Below are 11,980 nucleotides of genomic sequence, written 5' to 3' on the forward strand. Positions count from 1 at the left end.
TTATTTCTCCTTATTTCTCTCATTATTCAGTAACTAATCATATTATATATGTTAGCACTCTCTTCCAAGTTAAACATTGTGAATTTCCCATAGCTACTTTCTGGGTGGTAGGAACAATCATCTATAAGGAGGACAAGAAAAAGGAAAAACCATAACCATTATATTATAAAAGTCTATTTTTTTTCCTGTGGGAAAAAACCATTATATCATAGAATCTGTGAGTATCTACACCATGCTATTTCTCTACAGAATGTTATTTCTGTATATGAAATAATATTTTAATTCAAATTTGTCTACTACTTTTGGCAATTGTTATGGAATTGGTTTATACCAAACAAAGGCAAGTATTTACATCCATTCAAATGCTAATGGATCAATTGAGGTAACAAATTTCACTATCATTCAATCATTATGTATACTCAATTAGAAAGATTCAAAAGTAATAAAGTTCCTTGCACGCATATAATCAAATTCAAGAAGCTTAATATAATAGAATTCATTCAATTTAACACCAAAAAAATTGACCTACTCGTCTCATCAACTAAGAGTTTCATTAAAAATCAATACAACTACGACGCATGGTGATTTAATGATTCTCCCTGTGATGTCCTTGAATCATGAATCAATTTTCTAACCTACTTATATTATTTATATAATTATGATTATATACACTTATTATTACAATATCATATATTTTTGAAAATAAAGTTTTTCACTTTAAAAACAAAAACATAAGCATAAATCAAGTCAAAACATCATAACTGCATGGATTTTAATAACTTTTCCATTAGTTTGCTAATATGTTGCTTAAAGGAGAGGGGCTCGTACCTGGGCTACAAAAGATAGTGTCTATTATGTTCTTCCTCTTGCATATTTTGAAAATAGAATTCTATGGGAAACCTAGCATGCTAGTCAAATTTGGAGAAATTTTCAACTGGAATCGATTCTGTAAGGCACCATTTTCATGTGATTTGACATTCTGATAGTGTGCGTTCTCTGAAAGTTGGCCAATCTATTTGATCATGGAAAAAGCAGTAGGGTTGAGTCTCTTTATCCTTTCAATGTGACATTTAGAGGACATATTATGCTTTTAGGACATCCTCCTTCCACAAACAGAATCATTCAACACTCCAAAATGCTAAAATTATAAAAGCACACAAGGAAGATCAGACATATCTTCCTATTTCCCACCCAAAAGAAGCTTTCATGGCCACATATGTTTGTTGTCACAATGCTAGCTTCTGCATTTGGGAAAAACACATCTAGTTCTGAATCTTCAAAGCAATTCAATTGATCTTTGAAAATTTTGGGCTCCACAATGTTTACAAGAAAACATTAGTCTAGTAGTTTGATGGGATGGAAATGAGATTAGCTCTCGGAATTACCTAGAACAAAGAGGATCACTTAGATGGGTCTAGAAACCAACAACCATATGAAATAGAAGAGTTTGATCCTCATATAGAAATCACAGAAACTCCTCATTCATTCATACTCATTGCTCATCTCCCAGGTACAAAAAAGAGCCCTTATCACTCTTCTTTTAATGAAAAGAGGTGGAATTTGTTTTTTTTTCTTTGAAATGGTTCTGTTGTTATGAAGGATTCAAAAAAGACAATGTAAGAGTGGAGATCGATGACACGAGGACTCTAATATTGAGTGGGCAAAGACGGTTCCAAGAAATTGGAATGATGGGATGGACATGGCACAAAAGGGAACCCTAAGGGGAGTTCTTCTCAAAGGGGAACACTTTACATCGTATTAATATACACAACTTAAAGGCTAAGGCTTTTTGGAAATGTGGTATTCATAAATCATGGTAATGAGCCATAGTATTGTAATAAAACCTATTGAGCCATAATATTGTAATAAAATTAGAATAAGTGTTTCAAATTTCTTATATTCTGATGTTTATCCATATTACCAAACCATTTAATTTATATGACTGCATTTTTTATTACTATAATGGAGATTGGTGACTTACTACATCTAAGAGATATTGTTCCAGGCATATTCACCTAAATATTGGAGATGCACTACATATGTGGAATATAGTTATAAGAAGATCCACCCCAAGCAATCACCTGAATTTTGGCAATGCACTACATATATGGAATATTGTTCTAGGCATATTCACCTGAATATTGGTGATGCACTACATCTATGGAATATAGTTCTAAGAAGATCCACCTCAAAGTGATCACCTGAATTTTGGCGATGCACTACATCTATGGAATATAGTTGAAGATCCACCCCAAGCGATCACTTTAAGAATTGAATCTCTGACAAGCGATCACTTCGTGTCGAGAGAATTAAATCTGTGGCAAGCTAACCCTTAAGGCTAAGACTAATTTATATGACCTCAAGTCCCTTTAGGTGCAAACATATTTTAGAGTGAAAAGAGATTTGATCCCTCTTGGCACTTGGTAGATCCGAGTTAAGATGTATAGAGGCTAATTTAATTATTAATTATAATTATTTATTTTATTGTATTTTTTATTTTACTTTTATTTTTATATAATTTGATGTCCTAATTAATAATTATAATTATTATTTTATTTTATTTTAATTTGTGTAATTTGACCAAGTCAAAATGTTTACATAACATAACAGGAATCAAAATGTTTACATAACAAACATGAATAACATTTCTTTCATTCTAGGGTGGAGATCCCCTTTCAATGCAATTAGGTGTATGTACAAGCTTTGAGAGCCCCTTTCAATGCAATTAGGTGTATGTTCAAGCTTTAATAAAAAAAAATATATTATTCATTATCACTCTTCAATGAAAAATTTTAATTAAATTTCTTAAGTTACTTGGATTTTATAAATGACGGTTTTAATTAAACCACATACTTGACTTTCAACACTATTGTTATTGTCATTAATTATTTTTCTTACTTATATCAATATTCTAAACTTATCAACCTTAAAACTATTTACCTTATATAATCAAACTAATTTAATTATCTATATATTCTTTTACTTTATTTTAGTATAAAAATGCTTTTACACTTATTAATAGCTATTTGTTATTTATCTTACCATTTAACTTAAAAAATAAACCTATTAAAAAAAAGTTGTGCTCACCCTTATCCAAAAAATTCCCTAACAAACCTAGCTAGTAAACCTTGGTTAAACTTATGCAAAATTTTCTAATTGATTGTAATTACTGGAAGCTTTCCATATGTATGGTTGTGTTCAATGTAATCTTATTTTGATATCATACAATACCCAAAACATAGAAGATGCTAGTAAAATTGTAATTTTTTTTTTTTTTTTTTAAATAGTATTTTTGTGATTGCAATATTTTTTTTAAATTTTTAAATTTGATTATTAGTCTAATTTAATTATTAGATATTTAATTAAAAATAATATAATAAAATTTGTTAAAAATATATATTTATTTTTTAAAATTTAAAATTTTAATATTTAATTTGTAAAATTTAAAAGCTTAATGTTTTTTAACATTAAATTTATTTATATATTTAAAAAAAATATTTTAAATAATAAAAACATTAATAAATATAAATTGATAAGTATATATCAATCATATAAACAATTTCATTAATTTTTTATTTTTATTTTTTCAAATTTTAGAATATGAAATCTAACTCTGTACAAAAACAAAATTTAGAAACAAAAACATGTTAATTTCTACTACACTAATGTTAAATAAATACTTTGCGAAAGATTTAATGTTTGTGAAAGAAATAATGTAAAACATATCAATTGCTAATTAGGCGGACAAGACCTCTGGACCTTCTCTTCATCCACCTTCACGGACAAGACCTCTGGACCTTCTCTTCATCCATCTCGCTGTGATAAACTCGGCTTCTCCGGGAGTTTTTTTCTTCCACCATTATTGTTGCTAATAAATCCAACAATATAGCAGCAAGGCTAGACAAGCTCTATTTATGGGTTGGGACTGAGTCCGATTGGCACATCAAATATATGGAGGGAATGTTGTTTGGTGCAGGAGTTGCCACCATAAGATTGATTGATGGATCTGCAACTATTTATTATGATGCTGTTGGAAGGTGTTAGTATCACTACTTGGACAGGTAAATCCAGAAAGAAGGGAAGCTATCACAAGAAAGCTGGAAGAGTTTTTTTTGGGAAAGAAGGCAGGAAAATAGTGAATGCATGAAGAGAGATTAATAGGGCTTAGTGAGTTAGTTAAGTAGTTAGTGGGGTAAATGAAAGAGGTGGATCCAATGGCCTAAAACATTTTAATTGTCTAACATTTGATATTATGGTGTAGAAAGGTACACAGTGCCAGCTGGAGTTGTTTTCAAAGGAGAACGCCTTACGGCTTAAAAATAACCTTATTTTTCGTGTAAAACAATTTCATTAAAGTTTCGTTATACACATTATAACAAAACTTAATATATTAAAATATTAAACTGATATTTTTTAAGGTTGTATTTTGAAATGTGGTGTATATTTTTTAGGCTTGATATCATTTCCATGTTTAAACAAGCTACATAGTAGCAAGGACCTCCTGCTTAGTTTAAATATAGCTAAATTAAAGTAAAAAACTATGAAGAACTGGCAAAATGGAATTCTATGTAAGTACATGCAAAAACCTGGAACCAAAACTAGAAGAAAACAAGGTAAAACAAGAAAACAAGAGATTGGAAAAAAAAGGGGATAAGTCATGGTCAATAACTTTTTTATTCATTTGATGACCAAAATAAGTCATGAAGGGAAATTTCACTATGAAATTTTACATTCAATTTGAACTCTTTCTTAATGAATGGTTCAGGGACAAGTTATGCAATTTGTAAAGTTTAAAGATTTTGATAGCAAATTGTTAATTATTTTCACTCTATAAATATACCCCATTTTATGAATTTGCTTTTAAATACAATTTTTGGTTTTTTCATAAAATTTAAGTTACCCAACGTTAAAAGCTTACATAGTGTTTAGTTTATTATTATAAGTAGTTCAAAAATGAATTTTATTGTTATTGTCCATTTCTATCTATGCTATGCTTTACACATGGTTTGCTTGCAACTTTTATTTTAATATCAAGTTAATTTTTCTAAATTTGGGATTGTGAGTGTTGTCCAACAAACACATCAATTTTTCATTTATATTTATTTATTTTGACAACTTGATGAATTGAAAAGTTAATATCAATTTAATTTTTCTAAATTTGGGATTGTGAGTATTGTCCAACACACAAGGTCGGCAGAGGCGGTTGATTGGTAAAGTCGGACTCGTAAAGACGGTGAGGTCTTGTGCTCAAACCTGAGCAAGGGTGTTGACTAGTCGCGAGGAGTGACTTGCCTGGGCCAAGCTCGCTTACCTTTCAAGGTCGGCGGAGGTAGTTGGTTGGTAAAGTCGGACTCGTAAAGGCAGTGAGGTCTTGTGCTCAAACCTGAGTGAGGGCATTGACTAGTCGCGAGGAGTGACTTGCATGGGCCAAGCCCGCTCACCTTTTCGAACCTCCTCCTCTTGGGGCCTAACTTGAATGCTTTTATCCTACCTTTTGGAGGGTTAGACCACTGGCCAATTCAGCTAGAAGCTTCTTTTATTGGAACTCCAAGGAATAGGCCCTTCAGGTTTGAAAATGTTCGGCTCACTCAACCTAATTTCATATCCAACATTGATAAGTGGTGGAAGGAAGATTTACTGGTTCAAGGCACAAAAATGTTCATGCTGCAACAGAGACTCAAGCACATCAAGACTAAACTCAAAGATTGGAACAAAAGTGAGTATGGACATATTTTTAAAGCCAAAATAGAAGTGGAACAAAAGCTTCAAAATATTAACCAAACTCTTATCAAGGAAGGCTTCACTGAAGATATGAAATTGCAAGCAGACTCACTACAACAGGAATGGGACTGATGCAGGAGCATTTAGACTTGGGCCAGCAATGTGACGGGGTGGTCACATGTTGTGGCTAAATGCAAGACTTGAGGAAGACTAGTTGTTGAATTTGTGTTAATTTCAATAAGAGCAAGTAGTTAAAAGTGGTCTAGTTTAGTTAAATGTTGAGTTATAACTAAATAACTAATTCTTTCTTCTGTGGAAAGAAGTAGTTAGATAAAAATTAAAAATTTATGTAATAATAAATAAAAATAAAATAATTATCAATAAGTGTTAGGAATCATGTCGGCCTTTATAAATTTAGGGTTCTTAGTTTATTTATATCCAGGTCGCAGGCTCTCTTCTCTCAATAATTTTTCATTCATATTCTTTCTGATTTGTCCTGATGATGGACCCCCTTTGGGGTTTGAAACATTGGCAGTATGAACTAGAAACTGTGGATAATCCGGATCATGAAACTACAAAAAACTTCCACAGAAGCTTAAAATCTAACATAGTTAGATATCACTGATGTATAACTTCATTTTTTTTGGGGGGTAGCCAGAAGAGGGACAGAGGTAGGAGACAAGGGTTTTTTTCCTGAAAATCGAGGAACAACTAAAAGGGCCATAGATTTTGAATATTTGGCCTTGAACCAAAAGGTTTTTTTTTTGTATTTAACTTCATGTTTGTTTCTGAAGGACTTTTTCTGAATTGTGTACATAGTGAATTTGTGAGACTTTACTGTGTAGAGAAACTTGAATTTACCGTCAATCTGTGTTTGAATCGAATGAAATAGAGGGTTACTGTTGTTTTGTGGTTGAATCGAATTGAAAATAAACAGCGTATCTAAGATCACGACTTGGAAGTCGTGTTTTGGTTCATTTGTGGATTTAGTGCAGGTGTCACATGTAATTGAAACCAAACGCTGTGAGGTTAAACGAAATCAAATGCTGGAGGTGGAAATTGTAGTGTTAAGTGCCGAATTAAATGGGTAATCCAAGGATCGAAGGACTGTAATTTTGTGTGGGAAAATGTTATTTGTAGTGGCGACTTCATTGATATTAAAAATGCTTAAAATCGATTGTCGTTTGATGGTAAGTTGAATGAAATTACGTTGGAGGGAAGCTGTTGGTTAAAACGATGTTGAATGAAATTGAATTGAAATCAGACACAGAGCTATATGAGGTGCAGAGTTTTGCTTTAAACTCTGTTTATTTTAATCAATTGGAACGTTGTATGAGGCGCAGAGTTCTGTTTTAAACTTGGTCTATTTTAAGCAATTGGAACAGATTTTAATTACAGATGGGTGCTCGGCCTTGAACGAGCTAGTTTGATGTTTTGAGTTTTAAACCAAATGTAATACGTTTAATGTCAATTGGCAAACTGAGCGCATGACTAAATGGGAAGCACTGGGGGTTTTTAATGCTATTTGAAACCTTTGAAAAGGGGATTGTTGGGTTGTGGTTTTTGAACCATTTGTTGACAAGCTTCCGCATATGTTGAACCGTTTGCGATAGTTGTGAAATTGCCAGATTGGAATCTTGTTTTTCAGAGATTTGGAGAAACATTTTTGTATGCGTGAGAATGTGAAAGATTCTGGGTTTATGCAGGGTAGACCTGCATCAAGTGGTATCAGAGCAGGAATAGCTCTGTGTGGAGATTTAAGTTTTCAGTTAGATTAATTGCATGTGTTAAGATCGGATTTTGGAACTGATGAAGATTGCAGCGCAGATATGCAAGTGCAGTTGAGGAAGTGAAGCAAGATCAACAGGATCTTGAAGGTGAGTTGTCAGATGATATTTGACTTTGGTTTGAAAGTTGTTTGCAGAGTTCAGGTTGCAAGCAGATTGAAGAAAGTCTCAGCGGGAAGAAGCAGATCACAGCTGTAGAGCAGTGATAGAGGAGTCCAACAAAGGATTCTAAGTGAATGTGGCAGAACCTGAAGATTCAACAGAGGTTGAATGAAAAGGACAAGTGTGTTCTTGAAAGTTGCAGATGAGAGAAGCCTGAAGGAGCAGTGGAGAAATGCTCAAAAGGTTCCAGTAGAGGACCGGGTGATTACCAAAAGACCAGATCCGGAGGGAAGGATTGGTGAGGTAAGTGGCAGCAGGAGAGCTTGTTGTTGTAGAGGCTTGGTGCAACTCATGGGCGAGAAACTCATGGCGAAGAAGATGACTACTGAAAGTCATAAAGGAGGGAGCAGAGGTTCAGAGAGAGGCCACAGTAGAAAGAGGGAGAAGGATGCCAAGGCAAATGGCATATGGAAGCAGTTGACTGATGAAGAGTATGAGAAAGAGAAAGCTGAGATAGCAGTGCAACTTGAGTTATTGATGGAGTTGTTACAGGAGAATGTGAAAAACTGGACACATGGTTGGACCATGAGAAAGAGGATGAAGTGGCAGAAGCTACACGCAAAGAGAGAAATGCTGACAAACATACAGTTGGCAGAAGAGCTAAGGAAGCTCGAGCAGGTGTTAAGTTGTGGAGAACTCAGAGAGGCTGAGTTAAAAATGGATGTTTCCATTTGTGGCCCAGAACAGGGTGAAAGTCTGGGTGAAGAGACCAAAGAGGAGGATCTCATGAACTATTGGGATAGTTCAAAAGCATATGAAGATGTGTTGGTGAGAGAAGCAGATGAGGCTATGCAGTCTTGCAATTTTTCTCACAGTTTATGTATGTTTGCAGGATGCGCGAAAGATGGTGAGCAGTTTGATGGAACTATCACAAAGGAAAATGAAACGTTTGAGGTAAAGCCTGGTAGGGAAATCCTTTCAGAAAAGGAAGGTAATTATTTATCACAACAAGAAGAAATCACAAATGAATTCTTGTTGGGAATAAGACAGAAAATCGAAGCTGTTATGGAATAGGAGAAACGTGGAAATGCCGAAGAAAAATTCCAAGGAGGTTATCAAATGTATTTGTTTAATGAAATTGCTGACGAAAGTTTTCGATGTAATGATGTTGAAACCAGGATAACTCAGGAAGATTTCCAGAGTGAAGGTAGTGATGAAGTGCTAAAAATATTTCAGAGGGAAATCGAGTTTTTGGAACGGTGGCTAAAGGAACCTGATGGAGGAGGAAAACCTGTAGAATCTGATCTAGGAGAAATTACGGTTATTGTGCATGAAAGAGATGAAATATTTTTAACATTTATGGAGTTGAATGAATGTCATAAATTTTCAAATAATGATGTAACTGTAGGTTCCAAAAACGACATTAACAAATATGATGTCGAAATCAGAGGAATTGAGCAGAAGTTATTTGGCAGTAAGATGGAAGATCAGAATCTGCAAGGAAGTTGTGTCTGTAGGGACATTAAAGAAACTGTGAATCAGTAGGATGAAGACGAAAGCAGCGAACAATTCGAAGCAAGATCTATTGAAGTCCAGAAAATAAATGATGGGAGATTGATGCGTGAAGCATAAAAAAAGACCGAAAGGTTCTATTTCTTTAAAACTAACAATTTATTGGTGAATGCAGGTATTGTTGTCGGTGCTGAGAAACATTTGACTCAGTCGAGCAGTCAAATGAAGGAAGAAGAAAAGGTCGAAGAGCCACCATAGTCTACTGACAGTGAAGATGATGGAGGGGCCAAGACTGAAAAAAAGAGTCAAGAGGTCGCACAAAGGTGGGATTGAAGACTAGCAAAGGAGACGAAGTTGTTGAGGAAACCGCGTGGCAGTTTTGGAAGAAAACCCCCGTTGCGATGATAGCAAGTGTGGCGCCAGTAAAGATAAGAAGAGGAGATTGAGAAGCGACTCTTATAGGCCGCTAACCCACAGACCTGAAGGTGGTTTTATTGGGGAAACCGGATTTTGGGTTCGCCCCAGAATTTGTTTTCAAGAAGAAAATTATGTGGAGTTGGTTACTGAAAATGATGGGCTCCACATGTCAGGTAGTTCTAAGTTTGAAACGAGTATGCCATTAAGCATTCCAATTGCTGCCAGTGGTAATGATGGTGCTTCTGTAGTCCGCAAGAAGAAAAGTAACAGAAATGTAAAAAGCAAACATAAGACTGATAAGCAGGGCATAAATGTCAGTTCTGTAGGGTCAACAGAACATGATATCCGTATGTCTACACAGACAAATAGCATTGGTGGGGATTCAAAACATGGAATAGAAAATGTAATTAGTAATTCCATCAAAGAAGTAAATAATGATGTTGATATGCAGAAAGGAAAATATGAATTTACTTCTGTAGGAGCTGGTGGGAATGATGTCAATGTAGTCCATGATACTTCGGGAGACCAAGGAAGCCTTATTAGAATAGTTGATGCGGGGGAAAATTTTGAAAACTCTTCCATTAGTTTTCATTCAATAAAGGTTGAGAGACAGCATGGAGTAGAAGGAGAAAATGTAACATTGGAATTTATAAAGATGAATGACTTCAAGAATCAGGAAAGTATACGCAGAAGGTGTGCATTTCAAATAGTATTGCAAGTAAAGGATTTGCTGGAGGCGATTTCTCCGAATGGAAAGAAATTCACTGTTTGTGATGACATCCATGGTCAGTATTATGACCTTTTTAACATCCTTGAGGTTAGTAGGCTTCCTTCGGAGGACAATCCTTATCTTTTTAATGATGATTTTGTTGACCGAGGCTTATTTTCAGTTGAATTCGTACTTGTGCCATTTGTATTCAAGTATATGTGTCCAAGAGGAAATCATGGAAGCAGGAGGAAGAACCAGATTTATAGTTTTGAGGGCGAAGTCAAGTCCAAGTGCAGCGGAAGTATGGTTGAGCTTTTCGCTGAAGCGTTTTGTTGTTTGCTTTCGGCTCATGTCCTCAATGATAAGATTCTTGTTGTCCGTAATAGTCTTTTTAGCGTTGATGGTATAGGACTGGAAGATATCAAAGAAATTGTTCGATTCCGCGAGCCACCTGAAGAGGGTTTGATGTGTGGAATACTTTGTAGCGATCCACAGCTCCATAAAGGGCATGGACCCAGCACACGGAATGTTGGTTTGTCTTTTGGAGAAGATGTGACCAAAAGGTTGGTTTGTCTTTTCCAAGAAAACAATCTTGCGCAGGTGGTTAGGTCCCATGAAGTTAAAGAGGAAGATGAAATTGAACACAATGACAAACTTATTACAGTGTTTTCAGCTCCACACTGTTGTGACCGGAGAAGGAAGATGAAGCAGGAAGCAGCTAACAAGCAGCCTAAATAGAGGAGCAGAGCATATGGACAACTCCAGGACCAAGTCTGGGATCCAGGAGGGATTTTTACTTTTCTTCATTCCTTCTTGAAAGCACATGATCAGGAGATCATGAATGTTTTCAAGCGTGAGAGTCTGATGCAGGAGCATCTAGAATTGGGCCAGCAATGTGACGGGGTGGTCACATGTTGTGGCTAAATGCAAGACTTGAGGAAGACTAGTTGTTGAATTTGTGTTAATTTCAATAAGGGCAAGTAGTTAAAAGTGGTCTAGTTTAGTTAAATGTTGAGTTATAACTAAATAACTAATTCTTTCTTGTGTGGAAAGAAGTAGTTAGATATCACTGATGTATAACTTCTTTTTTTTGGGAGGTAGCATAGAAGAGGGACAGAGGTAGGAGACAGGGGTTTTTTTCCTGAAAATCTAGGAACAGCTGAAAGGGCCATGGATTTTGAATATCTGGCCTTGAACCAAAAGGTTTTTTTTTTTGTATTTAACTTCATGTTTGTTTCTGAAGGACTTTTTCTGAATTGTGTACATAGTGAATCTGTGAGACTTTACTGTGTAGAGAAACTTGAATTTACCGTCAATCTATGTTTGAATCGAATGAAATAGAGGGTTCCTGTTGTTTGTGGTTGAATCAAATTGAAAATAAACAGCGTATCTAAGATCACGACTTGGAAGTTGTGTTTTGGTTCATTTGTGGATTTAGTGCAGGTGTCACATGTAATTGAAACCAAACGCTGTGAGGTTAAACGAAATCAAATGCTGGAGGTGGAAATTGTAGTGTTAAGTGCCGAATTAAATGGGTAATCCAAGGATCGAAGGACTGTAATTTTGTGTGGGCAAATGTTATTTGTAGTGGCGACTTCATTGATATTAAAAATGCTTAAAATCGATTGTCGTTTGATGGTAAGCTGAATGAAATTACGTTGGAGGGAAGCTGTTGGTTAAAACGCTGTTGAATGAAATTGATTTGAAATCAGACACAGAGTTGTATGAGGTG

The sequence above is a fragment of the Pinus tabuliformis genome, chromosome 7 (genome assembly GCF_031772625.1).
Source record: "Pinus tabuliformis cultivar Carrire ecotype Pingquan chromosome 7, CPIR1, whole genome shotgun sequence".
Lineage (NCBI taxonomy): Eukaryota > Viridiplantae > Streptophyta > Pinopsida > Pinales > Pinaceae > Pinus > Pinus tabuliformis.